This window comes from Nomascus leucogenys, chromosome X (assembly GCF_006542625.1).
Source record: "Nomascus leucogenys isolate Asia chromosome X, Asia_NLE_v1, whole genome shotgun sequence".
In the NCBI taxonomy this organism is placed as follows: Eukaryota; Metazoa; Chordata; class Mammalia; order Primates; family Hylobatidae; genus Nomascus; species Nomascus leucogenys.
In genome coordinates, this window is record NC_044406.1 from 84,814,318 (window position 1) to 84,832,909 (window position 18,592).

The 18,592-nt window shown below is 41.3% G+C and overlaps 1 protein-coding gene and 1 pseudogene across 2 annotated transcripts in view; one reads left to right on the top strand and one right to left on the bottom strand.

Annotated features, from left to right (window-relative positions):
• Positions 1–18,592, top strand: part of DIAPH2 (diaphanous related formin 2) — a 938,691-nt gene that overhangs the window by 636,751 nt on the left and 283,348 nt on the right. The window lies entirely within an intron of this gene.
• On the bottom strand, positions 16,449–16,917 carry LOC100580549 (annotated as a pseudogene). The gene has a single exon (XR_001113916.2). The product of XR_001113916.2 is annotated as a 40S ribosomal protein S15 pseudogene (transcript).

An 18,592-nucleotide genomic window follows, 5' to 3' on the forward strand; every position in this document is an offset into this window, starting at 1 on the left:
AAATAGTAGATATTCCAACTAAAATTTTATCTCTTCTTTGTGAAGGATCTGTTTCAGTCCTTAAGAAATAGAGTCATTTGAAGGGGAAAACTTAGAAACAGTTTTAAGGCCCAGGGTATGGTGAAGTCACCAACCTGTTTCTTCTCTGCCAGTTCTAATCTTGACATAACAAGAAAGTTACTGGACAATCAATCATGACCTTTAGGGGTGTGGGAGAAGGAAAAGAAAAGATAAAGTTAGGCGGCTTCTCTACTTCTAAAGAATGCCATAGAGAAATTTAAAGAAATCCTTGCTGTACTTTACCTGGCCCCCTCCTGGATTAACTCATGAGGCAAATGAGATTTCCTCACTCTGAATTTGCAAAGCGACAAAATTTCCACCAAAGAATCAGCATGAATGGGATTTGAAGAATGGAATAAAAAGTGAATTAAATTACTGATCACCCTAATTTTCAATACTCATTCATTCATTCAGCAAAAATTTATTAAGTGCCTCCTAATCTGCTAGACAGTGTTGTAGGTTCTGGGAATACCATAGTACACAGATAAACATTTCTGCCTTCCTGGAATTTATATAATAGTAAGGAAAAACAGATGAAATAAAGACACTGCAAAGTATGTTCAAAGGCGATAAATGCCATAGGGTATAAAAGTGAAGAGGGAGTTTGGTGGTATGTTGGTATTTTAGATAGCACAGAGGGAAAGCCTTATTGACTTGGTGATTTCTGAATAAGGATTTAAGAAAGTTAAGTCATGCAGATGTGGGGAAAGAGCATTCCAAGCATTCCAAATGCAAAGACCCTGATGCAAAAAGCATGCCTGGTGTGGTCCAGGAAAAGTAAAAGTAGTGAGTCCAGTTGCCTGAAGCTCTTGAATGAGAGGGAGAGTCGTAGAAGATAAGGTAAGAAAAATTGTGAGGGGTAGAGGGAGTTGTACACCCAAATGATATAGAAACTTATGGATCTGCCGGGCGCGGTGGGGTGGCTCGCGCCTGTAATCTCAGCACTTTGGGACGCTGATGCGGGCAGATCACTTGAGGTCAGGAGTTTGAGACCAGCCTGGCCAACATGGTGAAACCCCATCTCCACCAAAAAATACAAAAATTAGCTGGGCATGGTGGCAGGCGCCTGTAATCGCGCTACTCGGGAGGCTGAGGCAAGAGAATTGCTTGAACCTGGGAGGCGGAGGTTGCAGTGAGCTGAGATTGCGCCCCTGCACTCCAGCCTGGGCAACAGAGCGAGACTCCATCTCAAAAAAGAAAAGAAAAAATTAAAGAAACTTATGGGTCATAATAAGGACCTGAGCTATTATTTAAAGATGAGAAGCCATTGAAAGGTTTTGAGTGGAGGAGAGACATGCACTCACTTAGGTACAAACAGAATCACTCTGAATACTGTGTTAAGAACAGACTGATAAGCAAGGCAGATGGGAAGCAGGGAGACCCATAGGAAGTAATTGCAATAATCTAGGAGACTATTGCAGTAATCTAGGCTAGTATTAGTAGAGGTGATGAAAAGTAGCTGAATACCTAGATACTATGTAAATGCCCAGTGGGTTTACCTTGCTAGCTACCTAGACAGAGCTGATTTATCAAGATAGGACAACTGCAGTAAAGAAAGAGTAATTCACACAGAGCCAGCTGTGCAGGACACCAGAGTTTTATTACTCAAATCAGTCTCCCCGAGCATTCGGGTATCAGAGTTTTTAAGGACAACTTGGTGGGGGGAAGCCTGTGAGCCGGGAGTGCTGATTGGTTAGGTCAGAGATGAAATCATAGGGAGTCGAAGCTGTCTTCTTGTGCTGAGTTAGTTCCTTCGTGCGGGGACACAAGATCAGATGAGCCAGTTTATCAGGGTGGTGCCAGCTGATCCATGAAGTGCAGGGTCTGCACAATTTCTCAAGCCACTGATCTTAGGAGCAGTTTAGGGAGTTTCAGAATCTTGTAGCCTCCAGCTGCATGACTCCTAAACCATAATTCCTGGCTAATTTGTTAGTCCTACAAAGGCAGTCTAGTCTCCAGGAAAGAAGGGAATTTGCCTTGGGAAATGCCTGTTATCATCTTTTTTTTTTTTTTTTTTTTTTTTTTTGGGAAAGAGTCTCGCCTGTGGCCCAGGCTGGAGTGCAGTGGTGCGATCTCAGCTAACTGCGAGCTCCGCCTCCCGGGTTCATGCCATTCTCCTGCCTCAGCCTCCCCAGTAGCTGGGACTACAGGTGCCCGCCACCATACCTGGCTAGTTTTTTGTGTTTTTTAGTAGAGGCGGGGTTTCACCATGTTAGCCAGGATGGTCTTGATCTCCTGACCTCATGATCCACCCGCCTCGGCCTCCCAAGGTGCTGGGATTACAGGCGTGAGCCACCACGCCTGGCCTATCATCTTTGTTTTAAACTATAAACTAAGTTCCTCCCAAAGTTAGTTCAGGCTATGCCCAGGAATGAACAAGGACAGCTTGGAGGTTAAAAGCAAGATGAAGTTGGTTAGGTCAGCTCTCTTTCACTGTCTCAGTTACAATTTTGCAATGCTAGTTTCAATGTCAGTTTGTACCATATGAAATTGCCAACATTTGATCACTTTTGATCAATAGAATCCATATATATATATATATTTTTTTTTTTTTTTGAGATGGTGCTCTGTTGCTCAGGCTGGAGTGCAGTGGCATGTTCTCAGCTCATTGCAACCTCCTCCTCCCCAGTTCAAGAGATTCTCCTGCCTCAGCCTCCCGAGTAGCTGGGATTACAGGTGCCTGCCACCACACCCGGCTAATTTTTATATTTTTAGTAGAGACGGAGTTTTGCCATGCTGGCCAGGCTGGTCTTGAACTCCTGACTTCAGGTGATCTGCCCGCCTCAGCCCTCCAAAGTGCTGGGATTACAGGCATGGGCCAGTGCGCCCGGCAAGAATCCATAATTTCTAGTGGTTCTTTCTAACTTTTTGAAAGTAGAATGGATAGAAGTTTACTAAAATTATACACTAGATGTGTGGGATATGAGAGGAGTGAAGGAAAATTCCCAAGGCTAAGCTCATGGTAAGAATAGAGTTGTCATTAACTGAGGCAATGGAGAGCCCATGGCTATTACTTGGACACTTCCGAGGTAGTCAGCCTTAGTTTACTGAAGTCTAAATTCAGGCAGCTTTTGGCCGGGTGTGGTGGCTCACGCCTGTAATCCCAGCACTTTGGGAGGCTGAGGCAGGTGGATCACGAGGTCAGGAGATCGAGACCATCCTGTCTAACATGGTGAAATCCTGTCTCTACTAAAAATATAAGAAAAAAAAAGTAGCCGGGCGTGGTGGCAGGTGCCTGTATTCCCAGCTACTGGGGAGGTTGAGGCAGGAGAATGGCGTGAACCCGGGAGGCGGAGTTTGCAGTGAGCCGAGATCACACCACTGCACTCCAGCCTGGGAGACAGAGCGAGACTCCGTCTCAAAATAAAAATAAAATAAAATAAAATTAAATTAAATTAAAATAACAAATGCAGGCAGCTTTTTTGTTGCTGTATACCAGTGGTCACAAGTGAACACTGGATAATATGCACAATTCATTGTAGATCCATCCACATTGCTGGCAAAAATAATTAAGCTTTTCTGTTATACTGATTGATACTGGATCTGTGTGGTCATCTTCTTATAAGAAATATGGTCATCTTCATAGAAGAATAACTTTATATCTTTTATATAACATGGTTTGAAAAATGTGATTTCAACTTTGTCATCGTGCTGCTTCTTTCAACTTTTATTGTCTAAGCTCATTTTCTTCGTTTTATTATATTCTTTCATGACTTCCTCTCACTCTAAATCAGTTAAGATTCAGCTAGAATACATGTTGGTACATACAATTTGGAAAGATTGTCTTTATGTTCTATGATCAAATGTGAAAAATAGAACCATGGAGTCAAAACGGAGTAAGGCTTTACTGCTTTTTTTTTTGAGACAGAGACTCCCTCTCTCGCCCCGGCTGGAGTGCGATGGTGTGATCTCGGCTCACTGCAACATCCACCTCCCGGGTTCAAGCGATTTTTCTGTCTCAGCTTCCCAAGTAGCTGGGATTACAGGAGGCCACCACCATGCCCAGCTAATTTTTTGTATTTTTAGTAGAGACGAGGTTTCACCATGTTGGCCAGGCTGGTATCAAACTCCGGACCTCAAGTGATCCATCCGCCTCGGCCTCCCAAAGTGCTAGGATTACAGGCATGAGCCACCGTGCCTGGCCTGGCTTTACTGTTTTGTAAAACTGCTTTCAGGAAGTAATTAAGGTAAATACACACAAGCGCAAGTTGAACAACATTATATCTCACTTACTTTGAATGGCCTAGTCAGGAATATTGTATATATCCATAAATGTGAAAGTAAAACATTTGACAATGTATTTTCTTCAGGTGTGTTAAGATACAAGGCCAGGCTGGGCATGGTGGCTTATACCTGTAATCCCAACACTTTGAGTGGCTGAGGTGGGAAGATCACTTGAGCCCAGGATTTCAAGACCAGCCTGGGCCACATAGTGAAACCCTGTCTCTACAAAAAAAAAAAAAAAAAAAAAAAAAAAAAAAAATTATCTAGGTGTGGTGGTGCACGCCTGTAGTCCCAGCTACTTGGTAGGCTAAGACAGGGAGGATCACTTTAGCCCTGCAGGTTGAGGCTGCAGTGTGCTATGATCATGCCACTGCACTGCAGTCTGGAAGACAGAGTGAGATTCTGTCTCAAAAAAAAAAAAAAAAACGATGGTATGAGGCCAGTTCATCGCAGTAAAAAATAATATTGTGGAAAATCTATAGTGTTCAGTTAGATTCAACTTAGAAATTAGCAAACACTGATAACTACTTGTCGAAAATGCTGATAATGTACTTTTAATAGAGGTCACAGTATTTGTCTAGGATGAGTTAAAGATAAGAGTCTATCCCTTTGCTGTGACTTTATCTTTTTGCCTGACTAGTGTCTCTTTGATATATATCTTTCTATACTGTAGGGGCTGATTTCTTCTTCTGCGGTTGAATTTATGAGGGAAATAGAATTGGACTGAAAAGGTGTTAGAGAATTTAGAGAAATACTTAAATGAATCACTCAGTTTGTTTAAATTTAGAAACAATAAAAGCTGTTTGTTCAAGCTATCATTTTCAAGATACCATGTTGTGTATGAACATAAGTAGTGCCCCGTTGCTGGAAGGCAGGCTTGGTTTTGTTGTTGAGAAATGTTTTAGTTGAACAATTTTTAAAAGAAGAATTGGTCCACATGTTTAACATTTCACTCCCCCAGACCAGCCTGGGCAACATGGTAAAACAGGAAAGGAAGATGAGAAATAATATTCTCCCATTATTATGGAAACATACCTTTAATATATGGCCGTTGACTGAAAGCTTAGTTTTACTTATCATTCTCCTTCTTTTTTGTTAGACTCTTAGCCTTCTTCTCCCTGCCCTTAAAAGACCCTATAAGAGAGAAAAACAAGTATACAAGTCAGTTGCCATGGTGCACAACTGTAGTTTCAGCTATTCAGGAGGCTGAGGCATGATGATTGCTTGAGACCAGGAGATCTGGACTGCAGTAACGATCATGGTGCCTGTGAGTAGCCACTGCACCCTAGCCTCGGCAAGTGAGACCCTGGCTCTTGAAACAACAAAACAAAACAAGTACACAAATAAAGCAAGTAATATAAGGCATGATATGGTGTAACAGAGATGCATTTGTGTTTTAAGCATTTTTACTGGAGATTAATGAGTGGAAGTGAATTTTAAGGTGTGCTTCAAGGTACCCAAGGGGTTTCTGTCAAGATGCATCAGAGGTTGCTGATGGGATTGGAATCTTATCCCCTTTACCACCACTCCTCTACACATATGCTCACACAGAGCAGCTCCACTTGTATCTGTTTTATAAATTGGGTTTTTGTGTAGCACTGTGAAAAGAAAGTGTTCTTTTTGTTTGTTTGTTTTGGTTTGGGATGGGTTTGAAAGTGTTCTTTTAACCAATTTTTGTTTTTTAAACCACAGCTGTAATAGAAAGAGCATGAGCATTGGAGTAAGAAACATCTGAGTTGAAATTTTAGTTTTGCTGCCGGGCGCGGTGGCTCACGCTTGTAATCCCAGCACTTTGGGAGGCCGAGGTGGGCGGATCACGAGGTCAGGAGATCGAGACCACGGTGAAACCCCGTCTCTACTAAAAATACAAAAAAATTAGCCGGACGTGGTGGCGGGCGCCTGTAGTCTCAGCTACTCGGAGAGGCTGAGGCAGGAGAATGGCGTGAACCCGGGAGGCGGAGCTTGCAGTGAGCCGAGATTGCGCCACTGCACTCCAGCCTGGGCGACAGACCGAGACTCCGTCTCAAAAAAAAAAAAGAAAGAAATTAATTTTAGTTTTGCTCTTAGATGATGCTTACCTCATCCATCACCATAAGCTCTTCCTTGTTTCTCAGTTTTGATCTTCATTTTGAGGATCAAATGAGAGATGTGTAGAGTGCCTATTGCAGTGACTGAGCAAGGATTCCTATTAGATTGGAAAACTGTGGATTCTATTAAATTATTTTTTATATCATAGATATTATTTTATTTTTTTTATTTTTATTTATTTATTTTTTTTGAGATGGAGTCTTGCTCTGTCGCCCAGGCTGGATGGAGTGCAGTGGCGCAATCTCGGCTCACTGCAAGCTCCGCCTCCCGGGTTCACGCCATTCTCCTGCCTCAGCCTCTCCGAGTAGCTGAGACTACAGGCGCCCGCCACCACGTCCGGCTAATTTTTTGTATTTTTTAGTAGAGACGGGGTTTCACCGTGGTCTCGATCTCCTGACCTCGTGATCCGCCCACCTCGGCCTCCCAAAGTGCTGGGATTACAAGCGTGAGCCACCGCGCCCGGCAGATATTATTTTAAAACCTTGGGAAAAGCAGGTTCACATATTTATTAAGCTGATGATTACATTTTTTAACTTAGCCCAAGTTTCTTTATGTAATTTGACCTAAATAACTATATCTGAGATCCTTTAAGCCATCTATCGATATTTGTACTTGATCATCGCATCATAGTGATCTCACGATGTTGAGATGTTCAACTCCTGAGCCCTTGGGGTAGCCAGTGCCCTCTAGCGGGTTGATTTGCCTTAGCAACCTTGAGCAGCCTTGTCCGTTTACCCTAGTGTGCCATGTAATTAATATCATTTCCTAAATATGCCTTGAAGATATTGATTTAGAGAAGCATAGATGATCCTTCCTGTTCTGTTTTTCTCCTTCTCCTCTGTTGTTTCTCTTCTCACTTTCTTGTCTTCAAATCCCCTGGTTTAAGGCGAAAGAAATCAGTAGACTAGCCGGGCGCAGTGGCTCACACCTGTAATCCCAACACTTTGGGAGGCCGAGGCAGGCGGATCACGAGGTCAGGAGTCAGAGACTAGCCTGGCCAATATGGTGAAACCCCGTCTCTACTAAAAATACAAAAAAAAAAAAAAAAAACTAGCCGGGCCTGGTGGCGTGCACCAGTAGTCCCAGATACTGAGTCTGAGGCAGTAGAATTGCTTGAACCCAGGAGGCAGAGGTTGCAGTGAGCCGAGATTGTGCCACTGCACTCCATCCCAGGCAATAGAGGGAGACTCCGTCTCAAGAAAAAAGAAATCAGTAGACTAGAGGGTAGGCAGCATAAGCAATTTGATGATGGGAGACTGTCCATTTCTTTTTCCTGTACCTCAAGCCCTATTTAGATAGACTTTATTTACATATTAAGGAAAAAAATATGTTTTGACAAGTTGACTGGTTTCCTCCTGGGTTTCCATTTTCCTTGAGCAAAATCTGCAACAGTCTCATGTAGATGGGGTAAATGGGTTTATGTGTGGGGGTCCATGCCACATGAAGAAGTTAGATGTGCACTAGCTTCCATAATAGGAACAGCAATAATTGAAACAGAAAGAAAATAGAAACCAGTGCAGGGTGTTCTAGGCAAGATGAGAAAGCAAATTGCATGATGACTATTGTAATGCTTCTATTATTTTCTGAAAAGTAAGAATGTCTTTATGTTGAGCTTGAACCAGAAGGATTACCGAGTCCATTCTGTGTTCAATCTGTAAAGAAATAAACTAAAACAGGTGAACATTGAAAATGTTACAATGTTGTAATTTGTTTTTTAGCCCAATCACCACTTTTCTGATTGCAAAGTAAGTTCTTCAGTCAAGTCCATTGTTTGTCTGTGGTTCTTATGATTAACTTCCTTAAACTCAAATAACGTTTGAAACTCAAATAACATTTTAAGGATGTTTTTAAATAAGCATTATTCTAACGGTGCAAGGACATTTTTTAATGCTTTGCCTTCTCTTGCCTAGGAAATAGAAGGCAGAATTAAGACTTGAAACATCATTTTCCTTTCTTTTAAGTGATTATGCAGTATTTTAGTTGATTGTAAACAGACATTCCTCTTTTGCTTATGATTACCTGACGATAATTCAAGTTAAATCATTGAGACAATAAATCTCATACATTGATTTGATGAGAGAAATCAGTGTTAACGCCAAACCGTGTTGAAATTGGTCTTAGAGATACAAGCCATTTTGCAGGAGTGTGTTGTTGACTAATCATGCCAGAGAGAAATTAATCGAATTGTGGAATATTACACTTTGCATTCATGAAAGAATGTGATAATGCCACTACTCTTCAAATGCATGAATGTGACTGAAGGGAACAGTAATTATCTGCATTCCTTTCTACTTTAGAAGCCAGTGTATCCTGACCTTGTCTGTGATTGCAATCACCGTAACTTGATTAGAGTTTTTTTAAATTATTTTTTTAATTGACATATTGTAATTGTATTTATTTATGGGGTACAATCCGATGTTTTGATACATAGCTATATTATGATACAACCAGTTTAGCTAGTGTATCCATCACCTGTGTATTTATCATTTCTTTGCAGTGAGAAATTATATAAGATACAATATTTTACTGTTAAACACAGTTACCTTACTGTGCAATAGAACACCAAAATTTATTCTTACTAATTGTAACTTTGTACCTATTGACCAGCCTCACTCCATCCTTCCCTTCCTCTTCCCCTCTCCAGTCTCAACCACTGGTCTATCCTTTTTTTTTTTTTTTTTTTTTTTTTGAGATGGAGTCTGTCGCACAGGCTAGAGTGCAATGGCATGATCCCGCCTCACTGCAACCTCCGCCTCCCAGGTTCAAGTGATTCTTCTGCCTCAGCCTCCCGAGTAGCTGGGATTACAGGCCCCCGCCACCACACCTGACTAATTTTTGTATTTTTAGTAGAGACGGAGTTTCACTATCTTGGCCAGGCTGGTCTCGAACTCCTGACCTCGTGATCCACCAGCCTCGGCCTCTCAAACTGCTGGGATTACAAGCGTGAGCCACAATGCCCTGCCACTGGTCTATTCTTGATTACAGTTTTCTTTTTTTTTTCTTTTGGGTTTTTTTTTTTTTTTTTTTTTTTTGAGATGGAGTTTCTCTCTTGTTGCCCAGGGTGGAGTGCGATAGCATAATCTCAGCTCACTGTAATCTCTGCCTCCTGGGTTCAAGCTATTCTCAGCCTCCCAAGTAGCTGGGATTACAGGCACCCACCACCATGCTTGACTATTTTTGTATTTTTAGTACAGACAAGGTTTCACCATGTTGGCCAGGTTGGTCTCGAACCGCTGACCTCAAGTGATCCACCCGCCTTAGCCTCCCAAAGTTATGGGATTACAGGCATGAGCCACCACGCCCGGCCGATTACAGTTTTCAAGATGTCATGTCATCCTTGCTGTTTTAAACATCACCCAAAATTGGAGAAAGAATAGTGGTAAAACAGTAGCGACATTAAACTTAGGTAAAGCTTCTCAGTGATATTATTAATAGAATCAGAAATAAATGATGTTTTCTTCTAAGGATTCAAACACAGAAAATCTTCAAGAAATACCAGTAGCTGTATTTTTTTTCCCTTCTGAGCCAAAGGTTAGATTGGGAGGACTGTATTTTGATAGACTCCTTACGACATTTTAAAATAAATTCTTCAGATCTAGAAAGTTGACTCTGAATATTTTCCATTCATAATTTTGAGAATTTTCTAAAATTGATGAGTAAACAGTTATACAGTAAGAAAAAGATTGTATAGAAATTGATAATTTGTTCTCTTTCCATTTATCACTGATGCTCCCTTTCTCACTTCTACAATAAAAAGTTTCAAATCTTTGTTCTTTGTCTCTTCCATGGCAATATAGAAGTTATAAGGTAATAAATCAAATTTGGAAAAAGATCTTTTTTCCTACTCTAATTGTACGGCTTTAACTCATAAAGAATCAGAACGTTAAAGTACTTCTCATATAAAATTCCCATAATTTTTTTTTTTTTTTTTTTTTTTTCGAGACAGAGTCTTACTCTTTCTCCCAGGCCGGACTGCAGTGGCGCTATCTCAGCTCACTGCAAGCTCCGCCTCCCGGGTTCACGCCATTCTCCTGCCTCAGCCTCCCAAGTAGCTGGGACTATAGCTGGGACTACAGGCGCCCGCCACTGCACCCGGCTAATTTTTTGTATTTTTAGTAGAGACGGAGTTTCACCTTGTTAGCCAGTATGGTCTCGATCTCCGGACCTCGTGATCCACCCACCTTAGCCTCCCAAAGTGCTGGGATTACAGGCGTGAGCCACCACGCCTGGCCAAAATTCCCATAATATTATTTCAAAATAGAATTAGTGCCTAGTATAACACCTAGTACTGAGTAGGCATTCAGTCAGTATCTGTGTAGGAAGGAATAGATGGGACATGATAAATATAATTGATAATAAATATTGGCCGGTTGCAGTGGCTCATGCCTGCAATCCCAGCACTTTGGGAGGCCGAGGCAGGTGGATCACCTGAGGTCAGGGGTTTGAGACCAGCTTGGCCAACATGGTGAAACCCCATCTCTACTAAAAATACAAAAAATAGCCGGGTGTTGTGGTGTCTGCCTGTAATCACAGTTACTCGGGAGACTGAGGCAGGAGAATCGCATGAACCTGGGAGGCGGAGGTTGCAGTGAGCTGAGATTGCACTATTGCACTCCAGCCTGGGCGACAGAGTGAGACTGTGTCCAAAAAAAAATATATATATATATATATATAATTGATAATAATAATTGATAATATTAAATAATAATATTAAATATACTCTTGAAAGGCTATGTTTTTCTGCTGCTAGACATACTACTTTGTAACCAAAAAAGCATACTTACTTGTTTTTGTGAAACATTCACAACATAAATGGTTAAACAGCATAAAGGACCATATGTTTGAGTGTTACCTCTAAATTAACTAACTGTAGGCACTGAAGGATTTCCATGAACACAGGACTTTTAGTACTAAAACTAGAGGGTCTATCCCAGGCAAACTAGAACAAACTGATCACCCTTAAAATTATCTCTCAATTTGGCTGGGCGCGGTAGCTCTTGCCTGTAATCTCAGTAGTTTGGGAGGCCGAGGCGTGCAGATCACCTGAGGTCAGGAGTTCCAGCCCAGCCTGGCCAATGTGGTGAAACCCCGTCTATACTAAAAATACAAAAATTAACCAGGCGTGGTGGCAGGCGCCTGCAGTCCCGGCTGCTCGGGAGGCTGAGGCTGTAGAATCGCTTGAACCCAGGAGACTGAGGTTGCAGTGAGCCAAGATGGTGCCACCGCCCTCCAGCCTGGGTAACAGGGCGAGACTCCGTCTCAAAAACAAAAAAATTATCTCTCAAGTTGAGGCTGCCTTGAATGTAGGTTAAGCTTTCTGGATAACTTCTTACATTAAAATTTTTGGATAATTTACATTACAAACTGAGTCAAATGAAAGATCTTTTATTTTACTTGAAATATATAACATATTCAGCATAGAAAGAGTAAAAAGAAAAGTATAAAAATATTTTCATTAAAAGCTATGCCTTTAATTCCTGATGGAATTAGTAGAGATTTTATTACTAATTCATTTAGTATTTATGAGTCCACTATGGTTGTCAGTTATCCTTTACGACATAATTTATAAGATTACTGATAGGAGCACATTTTCTAAGCTGAAACATTTAGAATACCATTATACAATTCTTTAATAGCTGGAGATGGAAGAGAGAGTGCTAGATGCAGAATTAACCTCTGAATCATGTTATGCACTAGGGACCTAGGGTTACTTTTGGAGTAGTATGGAAACAAATTTAAGAATAGAGTGTGCAGTACAACTTTATAACATGGCTCATTTTCAGTGTCAGAGATCAAATAAATAATGTGAAATATAGCATTACTATGCAGTAAAAATCCAAAATAATGCAGGTAGCATATGATATAGGCATTATCATAGCCCTTAACGCACAACAAAAGGTGTTTATTACTATCATAATGTTATTTCCCCTAATATTTCTTTGCTTTAATAAATTATTGCAAAATAACTAATATAAATTAAATGAATTTATATATCATTGCATTCAGATTTACATATATACATATGCATGTATGTTCACATATATTCACATATGTATGTGTTTTTGTTTTTGTGTTTTTTTTTTTTTTTTTTTTTTTGAGATGGAGTCTTGCTCTGTCCCCCAGGCTGGAGTGCAGTGGTGCGATCTCGGCTCACTGCAAGCTCCGCCTCCCGGGTTCATGCCATTCTCCTTCCTCAGCCTCCCGAGTAGCTGGGACTACAGGCGCCCGCCACCAAGCCCAGCTAATTTTTTGTATTTTTAGTAGAGACGGGGTTTCACCGTGTTAGCCAGGATGGTCTCTATCTCCTGACCTCATGATCCGCCCGCCTCGGCCTCCCAAAGTGCTGGGATTACAGGCGTGAGCCACCGTGCCCGGCCATGTATGTGTCTTAAATGGCTACTTGCCAGATCTTTAAAGTTGCCTTCCAATTTTGGTTGAGAATCATCTTAGAAACTGTTTTGATTTCAGGCATATATATACCAATGAAATGCTAATTTATACCTTTAAAAGTATATTTGCATGTGGCATAATTTGGAAAGATGTAATTTTATTAATTTGGATTAATAAATGTTAATGTCAAATCTAAAAGCCCACAGCAATGGAGTTGAAAATTTAATTGTAACTAAATTTTAATGTATTCATCAAATACATGTCCCACAGTATTTAATGAAGATACATTGTTTATAATTCACACTTTGCAGACCCCTTTGAAGACAATAAAGGCATACTTTTAGGACAGAAAATATTCTACATAGTTTGTGAATTGGAGCCAATGTTCTCTTGAGTTTATTCTTCTTATTTTTAATGCAATTTTAAAAATGTATTTAGGGCACATTTCTGTAAGTTTAAGCATATGATTCTTTATGGGAGAGTAGAAAAAGAAATCAAATATATTTTGCGAGGTAGAAGAAAAGCTAAACATAGGATATAGAAGGGGCAACGCCAAAAGGAAAGGAAATGAGGATGGGGAAGGGCCATATTTTTAATTACTTCCAAAGGGCACTGGTGTGTTTTATAACCATTCATCTCTGTTTTTATGAAGCACTAACTCCCTGAAGCACAAAAATTACATGTGTGTGCCTGAAGGCATACAGAAAGAAAACACCAGAAACCATAGCTGACTCTTTCTTAGTCACTGGTTTAATATGTACAGTTTTGGAGAGGTCTGGGAGTCTATCTGAATCTACTGATTTTGATTAATTTTTAAAGAATGAAAAAACAAACAAACAAAAACCCTTTCACATGAAACCTACCACTCAAAATTTAAGTTGGATTAGAGATGGTGCTTTGAGATTTCCTTCCTACTAAAAAGTAGGTTGTTGATAGCAAAAGATCTTTTGCAACTCTAGTATTTGCTGTAAACTATGATATATTCCTACAAATAGAAATATTTTAACATTTATTCTTAAGTTTATCCCAGTTCTTTTTTTTTTTTTTTTTTTTTTGAGAGAAGTCTTACTCTTATACCCCAGGTTTGAGTGCAGTGGCTCAATCTCGGCTCACTTCAACCTCCACCTCCCAGGTTCAAATGATTCTCCTGCCTCTGCCTCCCAAATAGCTGGTATTAAGTCACCTGCCACCACGCCCGGCTAATTTTTGTATATTTTAGTAGAGACGGGGTTTCACCATGTTGGCCAGGCTGGTCTCGAACTCCTGACCTCAGGTGATCCGCCTGCCTCAGCCTCCCAAAGTGCTGGGATTACAGGCATGAGCCACTGTGCCCGGCCTATGCCTGTTCTTAAAAAGTAAGCTCAGGGGCCGGGTACGGTGGCTCATGCCTATAATCCCAGCACTTTGGGAGGCCGAGGCAGGCGGATCACCTGAGGGTCAGGAGTTCGAGACCAGCCTGACCAACATGGAGAAACCCCGTCTCTACTAAAAATAGAAAATTAGCCAGGAGTGGTGGTGCATGCCTGTAATCCCAGCTACTCAGGAGGCTGAGGCAGGAGAATCTCTTGAACCCGGGAGGCAGATGTTGCGGTGAGCTGAGATCACGCCATTGCACCCCAGCCTGGGCAACAGGAGCGAAACTCTGTCTAAAAAAAAAAAAGGTCAGAAAAAGAGGCTCTTTATAGGCTAAATCAAATAACTTGTTGAACCTAATTTTAAAATTTGGCTCTCATTTGTGTGCTCGGTATTTAGATCTAATTTGACTCTGATAATAACCGACTTTAAGTGAAGCAGCTACCCTTTGGTGCCTACAGATGACTCTCCTTTCAATAAAACATATTTAAATAGATAACAAGTGATATTTTCTATGATATTCCCATTCGAGAAGTCCCTTGCTCTGGTTCTGGCAAGGCTTCCACAGCGGGTGATGTGGGGCTCATGAGAGGAGTGCCTTACTTACTCCTATAGAAAGCTATAATAAAAGGAGCAAATAAATACCTCTTGTAGCTAAGAATCTGATGTACCACTTAATATTTTCAGATGGCAACTGCACTGTCATTTCATATAAAATTCCTTTCATTAACTATAAAAAACATTGCCTGCCTGCCAGCTGTTTGGAAAGCATCGTAAGATCAGGAAAATGACAAAACAGCCCCTCATTCACAGTAGATACAATGAACTAGTCAAATAGTATATTTTTTAAATCTATCTTTTGCAAAAAGAATTTTTGCTTTTCATCTCATGCGTTTTTGTTTTTAATGACGGCATCTCAATTTTTGTTCTTGTTTTTTTCTATCTACGCTAATAAACAGATTGTGATAGTCTGTACTCAACACAAAGGTTCAAGAGATCTGGAGGAACCTGCCTATAGTAGAGTATAAAAGGCCTGTGCAACTTAGACTCAAATATATCAATGCCTACAGGAAAACACCACAGGTCAGCTCTTTGTATATTCTCTAGTCAGGTAATGATAACCTAAACTATCTCTATGAGACTGCTGAAAAGTTATCAAAGTAAATTATTTTTCTTGTCTTTTTTTTTTTTGAGATGGAGTCTGTCTTGCTCTATTGCCCAGGCTGGAGTGCAGTGGCACGATCTTGGCTCACTGCAACATACGCCTCCCGGTTCAAGTGATTCTCCTGCCTCAGCCTCTCAAGTAGCTTGGCTTACAGACACCCACCACCACACCCAGCTAATTTTTGTATTTTTAGTAGAGATGGGGTTTTGCCATGTTGGCCAGGCTTGTCTCGAACTCCTGACCTCAGGTGATCCGCCCACCTCGGCCTCCCAAAGTGCTGGAATTACAGGCATGAGCCACCTCACCTGGCCAGTAAATTATTTTTCTTAAACATGTATCATTCATCTTAGAGTGTAGAAACACTGACCCTGGTGATGACCATTGTCATTTGTGCACATGACTGTGGATGAAGAGGTAAATGAACAGCCTCCATTGTCCACTGCCTGCAGGTGCAGGAGGCTCTGTGGTTGGCCTTATGTCTGATGAGTGCAGTCTGCATCTGCAACTCTGCTTCTTAGAGCCATAATTTGCCTAATAGTATTGCTCAAGGAGAGAAAATACATATCCATATCTTCAGGAATATAGGACCATCTGGTGAGAATTACTTTTAATGGCTACCTTGAATATTAGTAGTTGATCATTAATACAGAGAGTAGGAAGGACATTATAATGCTCAATAGTTGTCCAGTCTGGGCAGTTACTCAGCTATCTTAGACAAGACCAAGTTTTGCCTTTCTTAGTTTTTCATCTTGATGTTATTTTATTTTATTTTATTTTATTTTATTTTATTTTATTTTAAGATGGAGTCTCACTCTGTCGCCCAGGCTAGAGTGCAGGGGTGCGATCTCGGCTCACTGCAAGCTCCGCCTCCCGGGTTCACACCATTCTCCTGCCTCAGCCTCCCAAGTAGCTGGGACTACAGGCGCCTGCCACCATGCCCAGCTAATTTTTTGTATTTTTAGTAGAGACGGGGTTTCACTGTGTTAGCCAGGATGGTCTCCATCTCCTGACCTCGTGATCTGCCCGCCTCGGCCTCCCAAAGTGCTGGGATTACAGGCGTGAGCCACTGCGCTCAGCCTAATATTATTTTAGGTATTTTAGGTGTGGTGCCTAGTTTTCAACTCTTGTTAAGTATTTCTTTTTGTTTTTTTGTTTTTTTGTTTTTTTGTTTTTTTTTTTTGGAACCATGTGCGCCTTTATTAGCTGAGCCACTACTTGAGAGGGATGAAGCGGGAGGAGTGGGTGGCCCCCATGCCAGGCCGGCCATGCTTTACCGGCTTGTAGGTGATGGAGAACTCGCCTAGGTAGTGGCCGATCATCTCGGGCTTGATCTCCACCTGGTTGAAGGTCTTGCCGTTGTAGACGCCCACCATCTCGGGCAGGATGATCATGTCCCGCAGGTGAGTCTTCACCACTTCCGGCTTCTCCATGGGCGGTGCCTCCTTCTTGGCCTTGCGCAGGCGCTTCAGCAGGGAGTGCTGCTTCCGCCGCAGGCCCCGGTTCCGCCGCCGCCGCTGGCGCGCACTGTACAGCTGCATCAGCTGTTCGTAGGACATGTCCAGCAGCTGGTCCAGGTCCACGCCGCGGTAGGCAAACTTGCAGAAGGTCCGCTTCTTCTTCTGCTCTACTTCTGCCATCTTGCCGGATCCTCAGAAAAGGTTAAATATTTCTTAATGCGTAATTCTAAGAGGCTTCATTTAAACTTGATCTACTTTAAGACATTTGCAGTATTGTTTCTGTTCTTTAATTTAGTAAAAGGAAAGTTAATTATTGTATTCTTTGGAGTAGGAAGTCTTTGTGAATTTGAATATTTGTTGTATAGAAGTCTAACAAAAAATATTCTTTTTAAAATATGGTCAAATACAAGTTGAAAGCAACTACCATCTGTAGAAAATTTTTCATAAAAATCATTGACTGAAGGAACAAAAGCATGTCATTGTATATACCAACCCTTCTTTATGCATTATCCACTAAAATGACATTTCAAAAGATTCACAGTGGGTAGCATATGGAATACTCCATAAACACTGATTAGATTTAATAATGTTTGTATCACTGTTTGGGAACATGTACAAGGAATGCGACCGCCATATATTATTAACATCAAAATAACTCAGAAGAAAAGCTCCTAATTAAAGCAGGGCTGGTTTAGAGACTTAGCAAAATTGCTGCCAGAAATAACCACCTATCCACCTGCCCGGGACTTGGAGCTTGCTTTCATGCATGCAAAACAGACTTGATTCTTAGAGCTTCAAGATAGCTACTATGAAAATTATAATGGGCTGTGACAATACCATTTTCAGCCCGTCTAGATCTGCACCAAACCTAGTTTCAGAAGGACAACACTGCTGCTTGAGTTGAGGTTTCAGCCAAGTAGCATCAAAGGAAAGCAAGTTTGTGGTTTGCAGTTCTGCTGAGCTGTACTCAGTGACTCTGCATGATTGATTAATATCCTTTTGCTTTGCAAATGTGCATATATTAAGTTCAGCATTGCAGTTTGCAAAGATTCACTCATGGCCTGCCATGGTAATTGATGCACAACTGTCCTAGGGAGCAATGTATGAATTCTTTTGTGTTTTCACATAAGAAGTCTCTGGAGTATTTTTAATTGGTCATCTCTAGAAGAGGGAAACAGGAGCAGATTAAAAGTATACAGGAAAAGGAGGTTATTCTACAAGCAGTTTGAAAATCTATTTGAAAAAGATGCCCACCACTTATAAACTGAATAGTTACAATTAATTTGTGTCCCTGCATTCTAAAATAATAGTACTCAACAGGTTTTATTTTTATGGGCAAGTATCTGTGGGCTTAGGAAATTTCTTTCTTTCTTGTCTTTTTTTTTTTTTTTTTTTTTTTGAAGATGGAGTGCAGTGGCGCCATCTCTGCTCACTGCAACCTCTGCCTCCTAGGTTCAAGCAATTCTCCTGCCTCAGCCTCCAAAGTAGCTGGGATTACAGGTGCCTGCTACCCCGCCTGGCTAATTTTTGTATTTTTAGTAGAGACAGGGTTTCACCATGTTGGCCAGGCTGGTCTCAAACTACTGACCTCAGGCAATCCGCCTGCCTCAGCCTCCCCAAAGTGCTAGGATTACAGGCATGAGCCACCGTGCCCGGCCTAGGAAATTTCATTGTTATTTGTTGTTGTTTTTGTTTTTGTTTGAGACAGTCTCGCTTTGTCGCCCAGGCTGGATTGTAGTGGCACAGTCTTGGCTCACTGCAACCTCCGCCTCCCCAGTTCAAACAATTCTTATGCCTCAGCCTCCTGAGTAGCTGGAATTACAGGTGCCTGCCACCACACCTGGCTACTGGCTAA